The following is a 19594-nucleotide window of genomic DNA, read 5'->3' on the forward strand; positions in this document are numbered from 1 at the left end:
GATTGATGCTCTTTTTGTTTTGTTTTTATATTAGGGATAAAGCAACTTTTAATCTTTTAACTTGACAACTTCTCCCAATTTGGCCCTGCACTTTTTTTGCTCCACATTCCATGAACTTGGATTTGTGGCCCATTTTAAGTCCTTTCAATGATGTCGCACAGGAAGAGTGTGCCACGTAGCATCATCTCAGAAATGCCACATCATCAAAAAGACTAAAATGAGAGTTTTCATAGACTAATATGGACCAAAACAAAATTCAGGGAGCAAGTTGAGAAAAATTGTCAAACTAGGGAACTAAAACTTGTCTTATCTCTTTAGATTATTACTAATTATATATAATAACTTGTCCTTACTATTAGATTTAGATAATTTAGTTTTCCACCATAATAATAAAGAAGAATGAAACTAACAAACATAATTGTAATAAAAGATTTATTTCTTTTACAAACTTGTATTTCTTCTGACAGGTTTGGTTCATGGGAGAATTCTCTCACGTCTAAGCAGAATTTGATAATGTGAGTTTTCTTTGGACACTATATTTTTTTTAAAATTATTTGTATACTTATTTCTATCTCTCTTGGTGCCATTTTGTGGTATGGAATGCCATGCTGGTGCAGTTTCATAAATTTTCATCATTAAGTTGAGATATGAATAGGGAGCTAGGTTGAAGACTATGCTTCTTAACAAAACAGGAATTGAACACTTTGAAGGTTGTTTAAAAATGCTTGATGTCACTCTTCATGTGATTACTATGTTGGAGAAGAAGAAAAAAGTGGATACAAAAATCTGTGATTTATTGTGGAATTGTAAGTGGTTACACTTAGTTGAAGAAATCACTAGCATAAGGCTTTGACAACAAAACAAGAAAATAACATTAATTTAGAACCTTCGACGTAATAAAATGAGTAATTTTACTCCAACTAAAACTCTTACGCAATGTCCCACCTTTGATAATCAACGTGGATTATAAAATCTCTACTTATGGAAAGACTTTTTACCTACAATCTATATACTACAATTGTAACTTCAAAACATCATGGAAGTAAATGATAATTAATGAACAACGGACTTAAAACCACCAATAAACTTAATGAGAACCTCTCATATATCATAATCTGGTTGAAATAAGAATTTACTAAGTTGTTTTGCTCTGTCTGTACTATCTACAACATTGTTAGCTATAAAGTGCTATATTTAGAGTACGCCCGCTAGCTTGTATCTGTCTATTTGATACGTGCTTCAATTTTCATGTTCCAATGTACTTTATTTAAGGTTGCTTAAAATTTCCCCAAAAAACACCAGGTTGTTTCAGCAGTCTTGGAAAATTACAGAGGTTTAGAAACATCAGATGATAATATCAATGACAAGCAAGACACACATAACTCCTCTATTAAAGACAATTTCTCTTCCACAGATGCCATTACAACACTTTCTTGGAGGAGTATTGTGACTGAGAATGGAGAATTTAATGTGCCTGCGTAATTCTTCGTCTCCAACTTTCGATTGTTGTAGTTTCTATACTTGGGGAATGTGTTAGGAAATAAACCGAGTACAAGTAATTTCCCTATAACCAGATTAGTGAGAATTCGAAATAAAAGCGGAAAAATAATACCTGAAATTGATAACGGAGTTCATCCAATTTTGCTTACGTCTCCGGACTGCTGCAGATCTTTTACTAAGAGAGAAATTTTACAGGTGTTTACAAAACACTCACTACTCACAAGAAAGCTCTCTAGTATTGGGAGAAAGAAATGATTTTTGGGATGATTTTGAAGCTAAATGAGCTAGGGTATTTATAGTTGAAACTTAGGGACCAATCTTTGTAAATACCCTAAAGTCCAATGACTAAAAATAATTTTCTCATTACTTAAATTCAAAGATAATGGGCTGCCTAACTTTGAAAAATTAACAGCCCCTATTTAGCCACCTTTGAAATCATATAGCCACCAAAAGCCATGTATTTTTCAACAATCTCCCACTTGAAGACTGATTTTAATATGTCTTCACACCTCGATCAATGCAGCAGCTTTCTGGTCTTGATTACTCTAGCATGCCAACTGAAGCTGAACACAACTTCAGTTTGTCCGTAGTCACCGTCTTTGTTAACATCTCTGCTGGATTTTGAGCTCCACTGATCTTTTCAAGTTTCAAAATCCCATCTTCCAGAAAAGACCGGATAAAATGATATCGCAATTGTATGTGCTTCGTCCTGGAATGAAAAGACGGATTCTTCGCTAGATGGATAGCACTTTGACTGTCGCAATACAAGACATTGTTTTCTTGTTTCTTGCCTAACTCTTCCAAGAAACTTTGGAGCCAAACCATCTCCTTGCTGGCTTCCGTAACAGCGACATATTCTGCTTCAGTTGTGGAGAGAGCAACTATCTTCTGTAGTTGAGAAACCCAACTCACTGCAGTTTCTCCTAGAGTATAGACATACCCTGTAGTGCTTCTTCTAATGTCGACATTTCCGGCTAAGTCAGCATCTACATAGCCTGTCAGTATCGTATCTCTACCTTTGAAACAAAGTGCTTTGTTTGTGGTACCCCGCAAATATCTGAGGATCCATTTGACTGCTTCCCAGTGTACCTTGCCTGGATTATTCATGTACCTACTAACAGCTCCCACTGCATGAGAAATATCTGGTCTAGTACAAACCATGGCATACATTAGACTTCCAATTGCTGAGGCATACGGCACCCTCACCATGTATGCACGTTCTTCCTCCGTCTTTGGTGACTGTTCTTTAGAGAGTCTAAAATGAACACCCAAAGGTGTACTTACTGGTTTAGCATCTTGCATATTGAACCTGGAGAGTACTTTGTTGATGTACTCAGCCTGTGATAACATCAAAGTCCCCGACTTTGTGTCTCTCTTAATCCTCATCCCAAGAATCTGCTTTGCAGCGCCCAGATCTTTCATTGCAAATTGCTTTGACAATTTTTGCTTCAAGTTTATAATCTCTTGCATGTCTGAACATGCAACGAACATGTCATCAACGTACAACAATAAAATAATGAAGCTATTGTCGAACTTCTTGATGTAGCAACAATGATCTGCTTGGCATCTGGTAAAACCACTACTACTCATGAAACTATCAAACTTTTTGTACCACTGTCTAGGAGCTTGTTTTAAACCATACAAGCTCTTCTTCAACCTGCATACCAGGTTTTTCTTGCCTGCCTCTATGAAGCCTTCTGGCTGCCTCATATAGATTTCTTCCTCCAAATCACCATGAAGGAAAGCTGTCTTCACATCTAATTGCTCAAGATGTAAATTCTCTGCAGCTACAATTTTCAACACCAGTCTGATTGTAGACAGTTTTACAATTGGAGAGAAAATTTCATTGTAGTCAATACCTTCTTTTTGCTGAAAGCCTTTGACAACCAATCTTGCTTTGTAGTGTTTGCTCCCATCGTGCTCTTCTTTGATCCTGTAAATCCACTTATTGTTATGGAGCGCTTTCTTGCCTGGTGGTAATTCAACTAATTCCCACGTCTGATTTGACATAATCGAGTCCATCTCATCTTTCATGGAAGACTCCTACTTGATTGAATCCTCCACTTGCATTGCTTCATCATAGCACTCTGGTTCACCATTGTCAGTCAGCAACAAGTAGTGCAAAGAAGGCGAATACCGTTGGGTTGGTTTAGGAATTCTGGAGGAGCGTCTCAGTTCTGGTGTGCTTGGTTCTTCCTCTTGAACTGCTTCAGGACTGATCTGAACATCATTTCCAGAAATCTCCTCGAACTCAACAAATTCCTTTGTTTCAGCTTCGGTATTACTTGATTCTGCGGTTGACCTGTCTTTGTACATCACATTTTCATTGAAAATGATGTCTCTGCTTCTGATGATCTTTCGATTTTCGTAGTCCCAAAACCGGTAACCGAACTCATCACCACCGTAACCAACAAAGACACATTTGTTGGACTTGGCATCAAGTTTACTTCTTTTAGCAGAGTTTATGTGTACATAAGAAATACAACCAAACACTCTTAAGTGTGAAAAGTTTATTTCTTTCTTGCTCCAAGCTTCCTCTGGTATTCCGCCATCCAAAGAAATTTGGGCAATTCGGCATGTATCCTTATGCTTCTGGCACGTTCATTCAGAGTTATGTTCATGCGCTCTGCTACGACATTCTGCTGCGGTGTTATGGGAATTGTTTTCTCCATCTTAATCCCATTGTTTGCGCAGAAATCTCTGAATCTACTGTCTCTGTACTCTCCTCCATTGTCAGACCTCAACCGCTTGACTTTCAAACCAGTCTCATTTTCCACCATGGCCTTCCATTTTCTGAAGGTATCAAAGACTTCTGATTTCTTCTTCAGAAAATAAACCCACACCTTCCTTGTTGAATCATCGATGAAGGTGACATAATATAGTGAGCCTGCAAGAGATGGAACTGGGGATGGTCCCCATACATCAGTATGAACCAACTCTAACCTTTCTGCCTTGGGTGTCTTGCCAATCTTTGCAAAGCTGACTTTCTTTTGTTTTCCAAAGATGCAATCCTCGCATAGTCCGACATCCACATTCTTTAGATCCGGCAGCTTCCCTTTTGACAGAAGTATCTTCATTCCTTTCTCGCTCATATGGCCAAGCCTTTGGTGCCATAGGTTTGATTTTCCATCAGCATCTGCTACTGCAATGATATTCTCTAAATTTGAGGTTACATAGAGAGTACCAGTCTTCTTACCACGAGCAATGACGAGTGCTCCTTTGGTAATCTTCCATTCACAGCCTGAAAAAGTTGTACTATATCCTTCTCCATCAAGCTGTCCAACAGAAATCAGATTTCTTTTGAGGCCATGAATATGTCTCACTCCTGTCAGCTTCCAGGTGGTCTGGTTTGGCAGCTTTAGTCGGATGTCTCATTTTCCGACGATCTTCAAGGTTTCATCATCAGCTAGATGAACCTTCCCAAAATCACCACTGAGATAGTTCTCCATGATTTCTCGGCATGGGGTGGAGTGGAAAGATGCCCCTGAATCCAAGATCCATGATTCAATCGGACTGTTGACGCTTAAAATCATGGCATCACCTGTCTCCTCCGTCATGTTTGCAGATTCCTATGCGCCAGTATTTTTCTTCGGTGCTCGGCAATCTCTTTTAAAGTGACCCTTCTTGCCGCAATTATAACAGGTAAAATCTTTATTTACTGTTCTTGATTTTCCCCTTATGGATTTCGATCTGCCACGATTTGAATTTCTTTCTGAAGTTCTCCCTCTAGACTCCGTGTGCAAGGCTGAGAAGGTTGATGCTTCACCCGATTCTCTCCGTCGAATTTCTTCGCTCAGTACCAGATCCCGAACATCGTCGAATTTTAATTTGTTGTTTCCCGACGAACTACTGACTGCTGTAACATTAGCATTCCAACTGTCTGGTAGAGATGATAAGAGAATTAAAGCTCGAACTTCATCATCGAATTCAATTTCCACTGAACTCAACTGGGTTGTGATTGTGTTGAGTTCATTTAGGTGTTGTGCCACCGAGCCCCTTCCGTCATCCGCAAATTGAATAATTGCCTCATCAAATGAACTTTGTTTGAGGCCGATGGCTTCTCATACATACTGGAGAGAGCCGCCATAAGACCCGCCGTGGTCTTTTCCTTTGCTATGTTGAAAGCAACATTGCGGGATAACGTCAGTCGAATAACTCTGAGGGCTTGTCGGTCGAGAAGAGCCCAGTCTTCATTCTTCATGCCCTCTGGTTGTTTTCCTGAGAGGGGTTGATATAGATTTTTCTGGTACATAAAATCTTCGATCTGCATCTTCCAAAAGCCAAAATCCGCACCATCGAACTTTTCAATTTTCACCTTCCCTTCGTCTGCAGCCATCGCTCCCACTCGAATCTAGCTTCTTTGAATCGTTTTTGACAATTTCTGTGAACCGCCGTGTATTTGAACACCTCCGTCGACAAATTCGTATCGCCGACAAAATTTCACTATTCACAAAATTCACTATTCACGTGAATAGTAAACTCACAGAAAAAATTGACAAAATTCACAACCAAAAGCTCTGATACCAGTTGTTAGGAAATAAACCGAGTACAAGTAATTTCTATATAACCAGATTAATGAGAATGCGAAATAAAAGCGGAAAAATAATACCCGAAATTGATAACGGAGTTCAGCCAATTTTGCTTACGTCTCCGGACTGCTGCAGATCTTTTACTAAGAGAGAAATTTTACAGGTGTTTACAAAACACTCACTACTCACAAGAAAGCTCTCTAGTATTGGGAGAAAGAAATGATTTTTGAGATGATTTTGAAGCTAAATGAGCTAGGGTATTTATAGTTGAAACTTAGGGACCAATCTTTGTAAATACCCTAAAGTCCAATGACTAAAAATAATTTTCTCATTGCTTAAATTCAAAGATAATGGGCTGCCTAACTTTGAAAAATTAGCAGCCCCTATTTAGCCACCTTTGAAATCATATAGCCACCAAAAGCCATCTAGAAGCCATGCATTTTTCAACAGAATGCTTAATGACTAATATGCAATTCCCTTTTCCGGTTAATATTATAGGGAGGAGGTGGAGAATCCCAGATTTTGGTCTAGAGTTTGTCTACATAATATGGCCAAGTTAGCTAAGGAAGCTACAACTGTCCGACGTGTCTTGGAATCTTTGTTTCGTTTTTTTTATAATGAGGAACTGTGGTCTATCCAGGATGGGGTAGCTATTTCTGTCTTGAAAGGCATGCAGTTGATAATTGAAAAATGCGGTACTTTCCTTCTTTAGATTGATATGAATTGTTGCCTTTTAAAGTTTAAGGAGCCTTTCTCTCCAATAGAATTAATTTTAATCTTTTGAGTGAATTTTGTTGCGCTATTCTACAGGGGAAAACACACACTTTTTGCTGTCCATCTTAATAAAGCATCTTGACCACAAGAATGTACTGAAGAAGCCCAGTATGCAGCTACATATTGTGCACGTTGCCACTTCCCTTGCTCAATAAACAAAGGTTCAGCCTTCTGTGGCTATAATTGGTGCATTAACTGATATTACAAGACACCTACGGAAAAGTATACACTGTTCACTTGATGATTCCAATCTGGGAGCTGAGGTGATTGGATACAACCAAAATTTTCGAGCAGCTGTAGATGAGTGCCTTGTGCAGTTATCAAACAAGGCGACGTTGGTTTCCACGTCAGTAACTGGTATATAAATGTTATCTATAATTGAAATATTGTTCAAAAGATATACAATTGATACAAATAAGATGTGACATATGGACAGGGCAAGATAATTCCAACCTAACTCATGAATACAATATCTTCATTATACTGTAGTTGCAGCTTGAAATTATTTGAAATTAAATGTATAACTAAGATACCTTGCAATGGCAGGTTGGGGATGCAGGTCCTGTCCTTGATATGATGGCTGTGATGCTGGAGAACGTACCAAACATTACTCTTATGGCCAGAACCTTGATTTCTGCAGTTTATCGTACTGCTCAAATTATGGCATCTGTTCCAAATCTATCATACCAAAATAAGGCAAGGCTAATAAGGATTTTACTTACTGTGCAGGATATATGCCTCTTTTGTTTTAGTCCCCTTTTTGTCTTTCTTTTTTAAATATGAACCTTGTAGGCTTTTCCTGAGGCATTGTTTCACCAATTGCTTCTAGCGATGGTCTGTGGAGACCATGAAACAAGAGTTGGTGCTCACCGCATATTTTCCGTTGTTCTGGTTCCTTCATCTATTTGCCCTTGTCCTCATACTGCTACGCCTTCTTCAAAGAAAGCCTCTAATTTGCAGAAGACACTCTCAAGAACTGTTTCCGTATTTTCCTCTTCGGCTGCACTCTTTCAGAAGTTGGGTACGGAAGATATAGAAATATCTGGGGACAACAAGGTTGGGAACACCAATGGCTTTTCCATGCAAGACAGGTTGACTTCTAAAAAGCAACCATCAACCATAAATGAAAATGGGACTGTAGGTGCTGACAGTGAAAAACTTCATAGTCCAAGCATGCTGAACCGGCTCAAGTCAAGTTACAGCCGAGCTTACAGTATAAAGATGAATCAACCATCTACAATAGAAGATGAAAAATCAACGAATAGTTCAGTTGAAGATCTAGTTATGCCTTCACATTCTTGCCTTTCAATCAGCCATGCACAATTATTTTTTTCCTTTCCTTTATCTGACGTGAACTTTCTTTTTGTTTGTCAACCCATTTTAGGCTTTACCTCTTCGATTGAGCAGTCATCAAATAACTCTTATGCTTTCATCTATTTGGGCACAATCTCTCTCTCCTTTAAATATGCCTGAAAATTTTGAAGCAATTGCTCATACCTACAGTCTGGTGTTACTATTTGCACGAACAAAGGTATTACATTATTCTTAGTGACTCCATGAATTAGAATTCATGATGCATCCTTCTTTTCTTATAAGCTTTCTTAAAAAGTCTGTTTGTCATGCATCTATCTATACGTACAAACAAGCACGCATGTGCATGTATGTTTCTGTATATATATTATATTTTGCAATATAATGCAAGGTGGAGCAAAATATATGTGGTTATTGGGCAATTATTCCTTTTATTTACCTGGAGTAAGTTCTAGATAGTTTTCGGTCGTCAATTACTTGATGTGTGTGAGGTTGAATTTAAGGATTTGCTAAGTCAAATATATTTGAATAATTACCAACGATCGGTTAGTCTAATAGGATAAGACATTAGATCTTTTAAGCAAAATAAAGGTTTAAATCTTAATATTTGCAAATGGTGTAAACTGGGTTGAGGTCGTCCCCTATATTTAGCCTTTGCAATATCCAATCTGTACTAATTGATTAATAAATTTGTTGCAAGCTACTGTTCCTTGACTTGGATAAAACCCATGACCATCTAAGTTTTACCAAGTATGGCTATGTTTCCTTGATATTTATGTACAAGTTGCTTCAGTTCATACAATTATGGCTTCTAAATAATATAGAAACAATAAGGGCTAGAATCTATTTAATGAATCTTAAGAACTGCCAACTCTTGGAAACGGATGGACACATTTGAAGGGCATAACAGGAAGTTTATGTGCTTTTAAGGGAATTTGGAATGCAAATATGATATTTTTCATCATATTTGTGTACACTAAAATATTGCACAACTACTTCAAACTTCTCTATTCTATTTTTTGAATTAGTGGGTACTAAAATATTATAAACATGTTCTTATTATAAAAAAATAGTGCTTGATTTTTGTGGACACAAAAATGTGATATTGATCAATCAGAGAGCTACTTCTCCCATTTACTTTTTTTTTCTTTTCTCTTTTCCAAATTAATTACTTGAAGTTTCTTCTTCTTAAATAGTTTTACTGCTTTTTAGACGAATTATGCATTCATCTTCAGATATACTTTAAAAGATAGTTCACTCTTTCAATTCAGGTGTTTTCTTACTTTGCATCATGTTTTGCAGAACTCCTGTAATGATGCTATGATTCGAAGCTTTCAGCTGGCCTTTTCCTTAAGAAGCATATCTCTGGAAGGAGGTAGGCCTTTGTTTATTACTGAACATATTACGTGATCTTAAACACCATTACAATGATTAAAAAGTAATGAATGGAGGTAGATGTAACTCTATGCTTATTTAGTTCAATTAATAAATTTGTTTTTCTTCTTATTGATCCTCTTATAAAGTTTCCGATTGATTTTTCCTTTTTTAGGACAGTAACACTATTTTGCTAAGTTAATGTAGTGCAGAAACTAGATTACATGAGTAAGAACTAAAGAAAAAAATAGGGAGCAAATTCAAATTCTCAAATTATTGTTTTGGAAATAAACAGAAAACGGTAAAAACAGAAATCAGAATCACATAGGATAGTTTTGAAGAGGATATACTAAAATTTTAATGACTCAGAGCTAATCATCTTTTTAATTTCATCCTCTGGATCCATCTTTTCATTTAACGATGTCGTTGATTTTTGGTAGTGTAACATCCTCCATGTCGGGTGAGTGATTAATTTGCAAAGTTTCAACATTTGATGATTAAAGTAGAATAATTATATAGTTTAAAAAGTATGGTTAGTAAATATGAGATGGAGGTAGGGACCAAATGGTCATTTGTAAGGAAATTTTAATTAAAATAAAATGTTATGGGGTTATATGAGAACCACGTGTGACATTAGGTTCCAGAACCCTCCCATTTCTTCTTCCTTCTTCCTTATTTTCTTCTCTTCCTTCTCTCAACGTGGAGCTTGCAAGTAGAGGTAAGAATCTGAACCTTGGAAGTTTCTTTGAGTTTTAAGATTGGAAATGAAAGCTTGAATGTTATATAAGCTAAAGGAAAGCTTATATGACATTAAAACAACAAGATAAGTGATTTAGAGAATGATTTGGAAAATGAATTTTTAGATGAAATTTTGATAGGAATGAGTTTTTGAAGTTTGAATAAGATTTTTGACTTGTCAAGAAGCTAACTAAGAAGTATGAGGTGTTAGAATTCAAATTAGAACATATTGGAAATTGGGTTGGATTCTTAAATTCTACATGGAGAATTAGATTTCTAGGTTTTAGAGGTATTTAATGGATAATAATTAGTTTAAGTAAGTGTATGAGAGCTAAGAGTAGTAAAGGGATTGAAATATGTATGTTTGAGCTGAAATGGGATGATTTCCGAGCTCAAATTAGGATTTCTGGGTTAGGGGAATCGGTACCCATTCAAGGGGAACCGATACCCCCTCAACGAAATGAATTTCCAGAATGCTAGAAGGGAATCGGTACCCCCAGGGGGGAACCGATACCCCCTCATCGTATAAGAAATTCCAGAATGCTTGAGGGGAATCGATACCCCCAGGGGGGAACCGATTCCCCCATGAGAAAAAAAAGAGGAAAGAAAAGAAAGAAAGACTAAGCTATAAATTTCTTAAATTAGTAAGCTATTAAAGCTTAATTTCAAGACATAGACATCTGATGATCATCTTAAAAATTATGTTTATGTAGATACCGAGCCTACTCGAGTTCGGGAACAATCTACAAGTAGGATCGATCGAGGAAAAGGCAAAGAAGTATAGGTGAGTGCATATGCATAGCATGAATATAGTATTATATTCAGTTCTAGACTTGTGATAAGTCTAGATTCCATATTTTGACATATGATCACATTCCATATTATGATACATGACATGAAATTATATTAAATGTATTACATGACATGAATTCATATTATATGTATTGCATGACATGAATATGCAGAAAAAGTTATATGAGCTATGTGATAAAGGTATGTAAATGATATGCCTATGTGATAAAGGTATGGAAATAATATGACTACGCGATATGAACTACGGGAAATGTATAAGCCCATGTTATGTAGATGAGAACTATAGGTATAGTTGGCATGCCAAGGGTAGAGGGTCTACTCGGTTCTTTAGGACATATGTATATCCTTTGGAACCTGTGTGAAGTCTTGAAAGACACATACTTGATCCATAGTATATGTATATGATTCTTAAGGAATTCTACGTGGTCCTTATGGACATCATTATATGGCACTACGGTGCAATTCTACTCGGTTCTTTAGGACATATGTATATCCTTTGGAACCTGTGTGAAGTCTTGAAAGACACATACTTGATCCATAGTATATGTATATGATTCTTAAAGAATTCTATGTGGTCCTTATGGACATTATTATATGGCACTACGGTGCAATTCTACGGGGCACTTCGGTGCATTTATACGAGCTGTGGTGACAGCATAGTGCACAACCTCACATTACTCCAATACCTTAGGTTCTCAATATGCTATCATGGGCCAATAAACTTATTAATACAGATTCATGAATGTTACAGCCATACGCTTACAGGTATAGATATTGATGAAGTATACTACATTGATTAAGTACATGTTTGCATCTCATCTCATATGATCCTGATATTTTCATTACATTACATTGCCTTATAATTATTATTGCCTCACTAAGTCGATGACTTAGCGTGTGAGTGTTTCACACGTAGGATCCGAGGAAATTAGACGAGACAGGTGAAGCAGCTTGACAGTATTACTCCTGCAACCACCAGATCAGAAGCAACTTAATCAGTAGGTCATTTTGTTATGTAAATAGCAGTTGGCATGTAATTAAAGGGTTAAGTTGTGTATGCTCTGAATATTTTGGTAAACTTATATTATAGTATGTATATTATTGTATTTTCTAAATACAAGTTCAGATATTTTACTATTATTTATTAAGAGTTATGTTTTAAAGTCAATGTAGTATCTCTGACTCATATCCGGGTCGGGTATGGGTTGGGGGTGTTACATTTAATGGTATCAGAGCTATGGTTTAGCCGATTCTAGGCATAAACCAGAGTCTATGGAGTCTTTAAATGGAATACATGCCAACAAATAGTGAGAACTTCTGATCTGGTATAGTATGAGTATGCTGTTTTGCTAATAGGATAATGTGTTTATTCTTATTAGATGTCCGGACATAATAGCTCCCGAAGTGAAGCGGGAGAAGATAGGCATGCTGAAAGCAGTAATTCACCTGCCCTGGCCAGGCAGAGTGAAGAACGGGCATCTCAAGGAGTGCCTGTGCAAGATCAAGATACGTTCTTCAGAACGTTAGACGCTATTCTGACGCGTCTTCAACCTCCTGCTCCACTAACTCCAAGAATTAATGTAGCAAAAGAGTTGAGAAGTTTAGGAGCTCCCGAATTTAAGGGAGAAGCTGAGGAAGGTCCGGTGTCAGCGGATCTTTGGTTGAATGATTTGAAAATCATGTTAGATGGTCTCCACTGTTCCGAAGTGGAGAAATTAGATGGAGCTGTGTCTTTATTGAGGGGTCAGGCGAGGATATGGTGGACGAACGTCACCATGAGGATGTCCACCGACCAGTTGACTTGGTCTTTGTTTTTAGAAGAATTTAAAAGCAAGTATATTGGAGATCAATTTATCCGACAAATGAAGCAGGAGTTTATGAATTTGAAGCAGATGAGCCGCTCTGTATATGAGTACGAATGTGAGTTTAATAAGCTGAGCAGGTTTGCAGTTGAGCTTGTGCCTACTGAGAAAGATGCTTGTGAATGGTTCGTGGAGGGCTTGCGCCCTAGACTTAAAGAAATGTTGATAGTATTAAACTTGTCCTCGTTCCAGGAGGTGATCAATCGTGCAAAAGCTCTTGAAAGGGCTCAGAATGAACGATTTGGGGACTCAAGAGTTCAGACATCAAAGAGGACGACTACTTCTTCTGGCTCAGTACCAACAAAAAGGGGAAGAGACTCGGGATTTAGATCACAAACTAGATCAGAATCAGTTGCATCGTCTGCTAGGGGAGCAAGTCAGGCAAGACCTAGACAGATGCAGTCAGTGGAATCTGGTGCTGGGAGATCTACTCCGGGTCAAGGGAGACAGTGTCAGCAGTGTGGGAAAAACCATTATGGAACTTGTCGTATGGCAGCTGGGACTTGTTTTCGATGTGGAGAGGCCGGACATTTTGTCCGTGATTGTCCATTGATTGTTGGTGAGCCGGCACCATCTGGAAGAGCTGGTTCTTCCTCACAAAGAGGACGAGGAAGAGGCAGAGGAAGGAACCCGTCTGAATTCTCTGCTCAACCTGAAGTTCGATCCACTGCTCGAGTATACAACCTAAAGACAAGTGAAGACCGTGATGACCCTGATATTATAACAGGTACTTTTCAGTTGTATGATAAATTAGTATTGGTACTGATTGATCCGGGTTCTAATTATTCTTATATTACAAGTAAGTTAGTAAAGGAGTTGGGGATTCCCTTAGAAGCTACGAGTAATGAGATTATAGTAACAACTCCGTTAGGCAATAGTGCCCGGGTGAATAAAGTTTGTAAGGGGTGTCCCATAAAGATTCAGGGAATTGAATTCCCTGCTAATCTGATGGAATTACCCTTTGACGAGTTTGAAGTGATTCTGGGAATGGATTGGTTGTTCCGGTATTATGGAGATGTTAGTTGCAGATTGAAAAAGGTAACTCTGAAAAGTCCAGAAGGAATAGAGATAAGTGTGAGCAGTGAAAAGTTTAATCCTTTAGCAAATGTAATATCAGTGATGTCTGCCAAGAAATTATTGCTACAAGGATGTCAGGGTTTTCTTGCAAATGTGATTGATTCAAGAGCTCAAGAGAAAAGGTTAGAGGAAATTCCAATAGTTCGAGAGTTCCCTGATGTTTTTCCTGCTGAATTGCCAGGATTACCTCCGGATAGAGAGGTAGAATTCCAAATTGAAATAATGCCGGGAACAGCTCCGATTGCAATGGCACCTTATCGAATGGCTCCGAAAGAATTGCAAGAGTTAAAGAATCAATTACAAGAGTTGCTAGAGAAGGGATTTATCCGACCAAGTGTATCGCCTTGGGGAGCTCCGGTGTTATATGTTAAAAAGAAGGATGGATCAATGCGTCTTTGCATTGACTATCGACAGCTCAATAAGGTGACTATCAAGAACAAGTATCCCCTTCCGCGCATTGATGACTTGTTTGATCAACTAAAAGGAGCTTCGGTATTTTCGAAGATTGATCTACGTTCGGGTTATCATCAATTGAAGATCCAGGAGAAAGATATTCCGAAGACAGCTTTCAGAACGAGATATGGTCATTATGAATTCATAGTAATGCCATTCGGAGTAACGAATGCACCTGCTGCTTTCATGGATCTCATGAACAGGATTTTTCAGCCCTATCTGGACCAGTTTGTTGTTGTTTTTATTGATGACATACTGGTGTACTCGAAATCCCATGAAGAGCATAGCACACATCTGAGGATCGTCTTGCAAATTTTAAGAGATAAAAAGTTGTATGCCAAATTGTCCAAGTGTGAGTTCTGGTTAAAGGAAGTAATTTTCCTGGGGCATGTGATCTCGGCAGTTGGGATTAGAGTAGACCCTCAGAAAGTTAAAGCTATAATGGATTGGGAAGTTCTTAAGAATGTGTCTGAAGTTCGGAGTTTTCTTGGACTTGCCGGTTACTATCGAAGATTCGTTAAGAATTTCTCTATGATTGTGCTGCCTCTAACAAAGCTAATGAGAAAGAACGTACCATTTGTTTGGATTTCTGAATGTCAAGAAAGTTTCGAAGCTTTAAAGAGAATTCTGACGGAAACTCCGATATTGGTTCAACCGGAATCTGGCAAGAATTTTGTAGTATACAGTGACGCATCCCATAACGGGTTGGGGGTGTGTATTAATGCAAGAAGGAAAAGTGGTAGCATACGCATCGAGACAGTTGAAACCACATGAAAGGAATTACCCCACTCATGATTTAGAAATGGCTGTTGTAGTATTCGCTCTCAGGATTTGGCGTCATTATCTTTATGGGGAACGTTGTTACTTATATACGGATCATAAGAGTCTGAAGTACCTGATGACTCAAAAAGAATTGAATTTGAGGCAACGTAGATGGGTAGATTTCTTAAAGGATTATGATGTGATAATTGACTATCATCCCGGAAAGGCTAATGTGGTAGCAGATGCTCTGAGTAAAAAGACGTTTGCAGCTTTACGAGCTATGGATGCAAGATTATCTTTAACGGGAGACGGTGGTCTTTGTGTGGAATTAACCCTTAAACCAGCATGGTTGGAACGAATAGGGGAATTGCAAAATAAAGATGAAATGTGTTTGAAAAGAATTGAACAAGTAAAGAACAAAGAGATTAAAGACTTTGAGATTAAGTCAGATGGAAATCTATATTGTCAAGGAAGAATTGTAATACCCGACAATGACGACTTGAAGAAAGAAATATTAATAGAGGCTCATTGCAGTCCGTTAACGATGCACCCGGGTGTAACCAAGATGTATATGGATTTGAAGGATCGATTTTGGTGGTCAGGGATGAAGCGAAGCATCACCGAATTTGTGTCTAAGTGTTTGATATGTCAACAAGTCAAAGCCGAGCATCAAGTTCCATCAGGATTATTGCAACCGCTTTTCATTCCTCAATGGAAATGGGAAAATGTTGTGATGGATTTTGTTTCGGGGTTACCTTTGACTCCGAACAAAAGAGAATCAATCTGGGTAATTGTTGATCGATTAACTAAGTCAGCGCATTTCCTCCCTGTTAGAACGGATTTCTCTATGGAGAAGTATGCAGAGCTGTATATTAGAGAAGTTATTAGATTGCATGGAGTACCTGTTTCCATAGTCTCTGATCGAGACCCTCGATTCACTTCTAGATTCTGGAAATCTTTGCATGGAGCGTTGGGGACTCGTTTAAACTTTAGTACGGCTTTTCATCCTCAGACAGATGGGCAATCGGAGAGAACTATTCAGATATTGGAAGATATGCTGAGAGCATGCGTAATGGAATTTAAAGGATCATGGGAAAAGTATTTACCGCTGGCAGAGTTCGCTTACAACAATAGTTATCAGTCTAGTATAAAGATGGCCCCATATGAAGCATTATATGGAAGAAAATGTCGTACTCCATTAAATTGGTATGAACTCAAAGACCGAAGTGTTCTTGGTCCGGATTTGATTCAGGAAGTAGAAGAAAAGGTCCAGATAATTCAGCATAACCTCAAAGTGGCCTCTGATCGGCAAAAGTCCTATTCTGATCTTAAAAGGAAAGAAATTGAATTTCAAGTTGGAGATAAAGTGTTTTTAAAAGTGTCTCCATGGAAGAAAGTGTTGAGATTTGGTCGAAAAGGAAAATTGAGTCCTCGGTTTATTGGACCATATGAGATTGTAAAGAGAGTAGGACCGGTAGCATATCAGCTAGCTTTACCACCTGAGATGGAAAAGATACATGATGTCTTTCACGTTTCAATGCTTCGAAGATATCGATCGGATCCCTCTCATGTTGTAAATCCAGAAGAAATCGAGGTACAACCGGATATGACTTATGAGGAAGAACCGATTCAAATTTTAGCCCATGAAGTTAAGCAATTGAGGAACAAGACCATTCCTTTGGTCAAAGTGTTGTGGAGAAATCACAGAGTAGAAGAAGCAACGTGGGAGCGTGAAGAGGATATGCGACATCAATACCCTCATTTATTCGTGCAATGAAAATTCGAGGACGAATTTTCTTAAGGGGGAGAGATTTGTAACATCCTCCATGTCGGGTGAGTGATTAATTTGCAAAGTTTCAACATTTGATGATTAAAGTAGAATAATTATATAGTTTAAAAAGTATGGTTAGTAAATATGAGATGGAGGTAGGGACCAAATGGTCATTTGTAAGGAAATTTTAATTAAAATAAAATGTTATGGGGTTATATGAGAACCACGTGTGACATTAGGTTCCAGAACCCTCCCATTTCTTCTTCCTTCTTCCTTATTTTCTTCTCTTCCTTCTCTCAACGTGGAGCTTGCAAGTAGAGGTAAGAATCTGAACCTTGGAAGTTTCTTTGAGTTTTAAGATTGGAAATGAAAGCTTGGATGTTATATAAGCTAAAGGAAAGCTTATATGACATTAAAACAACAAGATAAGTGATTTAGAGAATGATTTGGAAAATGAATTTTTAGATGAAATTTTGATAGGAATGAGTTTTTGAAGTTTGAATAAGATTTTTGACTTGTCAAGAAGCTAACTAAGAAGTATGAGGTGTTAGAATTCAAATTAGAACATATTGGAAATTGGGTTGGATTCTTAAATTCTACATGGAGAATTAGATTTCTAGGTTTTAGAGGTATTTAATGGATAATAATTAGTTTAGTAAGTGTATGAGAGCTAAGAGTAGTAAAGGGATTGAAATATGTATGTTTGAGCTGAAATGGGATGATTTCCGAGCTCAAATTAGGATTTCTGGGTTAGGGAATCGTACCCATTCAGGGGACGATACCCCTCAACGAAATGAATTTCCAGAATGCTAGAGGGGAATCGGTACCCCCAGGGGGGAACCGATACCCCCTCATCTATAAGAAATTCCAGAATGCTTGAGGGGAATCGATACCCCCAGGGGGGAACCGATTCCCCATGAGAAAAAAAAGAGGAAAGAAAAGAAAGAAAGACTAAGCTATAAATTCTTAAATTAGTAAGCTATTAAAGCTTAATTTCAAGACATAGACATCTGATGATCATCTTAAAAATTATGTTTATGTAGATACCGAGCCTACTCGAGTTCGGGAACAATCTACAGTAGGATCGATCGAGGAAAAGGCAAAGAAGTATAGGTGAGTGCATATGCATAGAGAATATAGTATTATATTCAGTTCTAGACTTGTGATAAGTCTAGATTCCATATTTGACATATGATCACATTCCATATTATACATGACATGAAATTATATTAAATGTATTACATGACATGAATTCATATTATATGTATTGCATGACATGAATATGCAGAAAAAGTTATATGAGCTATGTGATAAAGGTATGTAAATGAATGCCTATGTGATAAAGGTATGGAAATAATGACTACGCGATATGAACTACGGGAAATGTATAAGCCCATGTTATGTAGATGAGAACTATAGTATAGTTGGCATGCCAAGGGTAGAGGGTCTACTCGGTTCTTTAGGACATATGTATATCCTTTGGAACCTGTGTGAAGTCTTGAAAGACACATACTTGATCCATAGTATATGTATATGATTCTTAAGGAATTCTACGTGGTCCTTATGGACATCATTATATGGCACTACGGTGCAATTCTACTCGGTTCTTTAGGACATAGTATATCCTTTGGAACCTGTTGAAGTCTTGAAAGACACATACTTGATCATAGTATATGTATATATTCTTAAAGAATTCTATGTGGTCCTTATGGACATTATTATATGCACTACGGTGCAATTCTACGGGGCACTCGGTGCATTTATACGAGCTGTGGTGACAGCATAGTGCACAACCTCACATTACTCCAATACCTTAGGTTCTCAATATGCTATCATGGGCCAATAAACTTATTAATACAGATTCATGAATGTTATAGTCATACGCTTACATGTATGGATATTGATGAAGTATACTACATTGATTAAGTACATGTTGCATCTCATCTCATATGATCCTGATATTTTCATTACATTACATTGCCTTATAATTATTATTGCCTCACTAAGTCGATGACTTAGCGTGTGAGTGTTTCACACGTAGGATCCGAGGAAATTAGACGAGACAGTGAAGCAGCTTGACAGTATTACTCCTGCAACCACCAGATCAGAAGCAACTTAATCAGTAGGTCATTTTGTTATGTAAATAGCAGTTGGCATGTAATTAAAGGGTTAAGTTGTGTATGCTCTGAATATTTTGGTAAACTTATATTACAGTATGTATATTATTGTATTTTCTAAATACAAGTTCAGATATTTTACTATTATTTATTAAGAGTTATGTTTTAAAGTCAATGTAGTATCTCTGACTCATATCCGGGTCGGGTATGGGTTGGGGGTGTTACAGGTAGGGCCACTGCAGCCATCATGTAGGAGGTCCCTCTTTATCCTTGCTACTTCTATGATCATCTTCTCATCAAAAGCCTACAACATACCCCCACTTTTCCCCTATGCTAAAGCTTCACTTATGGAGAAAACGGTATGTGCAGAACTATTGATTGATATTTTCTTGGTTTATTTTCTTAATCCCCTTATATGGTCATGCTATATTTTTATCTTATTCAAATCTTAGCTGACTTTATTCTTTTATCTTTGTTTTAGGCTGATCCATTTCTGCAATTGGTCGATGACTA

At 37.6% G+C, this 19594-nt stretch overlaps 1 pseudogene; it reads left to right on the forward strand.

Moving 5' to 3' along the window:
• The first annotated feature begins 150 nt into the window (after nt 1-150).
• The window catches only part of LOC120143163, a 20518-nt pseudogene continuing 1074 nt past the window's right edge, over nt 151-19594 (forward strand).

The sequence above is a fragment of the Hibiscus syriacus genome, unplaced genomic scaffold, assembly GCF_006381635.1.
Source record: "Hibiscus syriacus cultivar Baekdansim isolate YM2019G1 unplaced genomic scaffold, ASM638163v2 tig00110833_pilon, whole genome shotgun sequence".
Classification (NCBI taxonomy): domain Eukaryota; kingdom Viridiplantae; phylum Streptophyta; class Magnoliopsida; order Malvales; family Malvaceae; genus Hibiscus; species Hibiscus syriacus.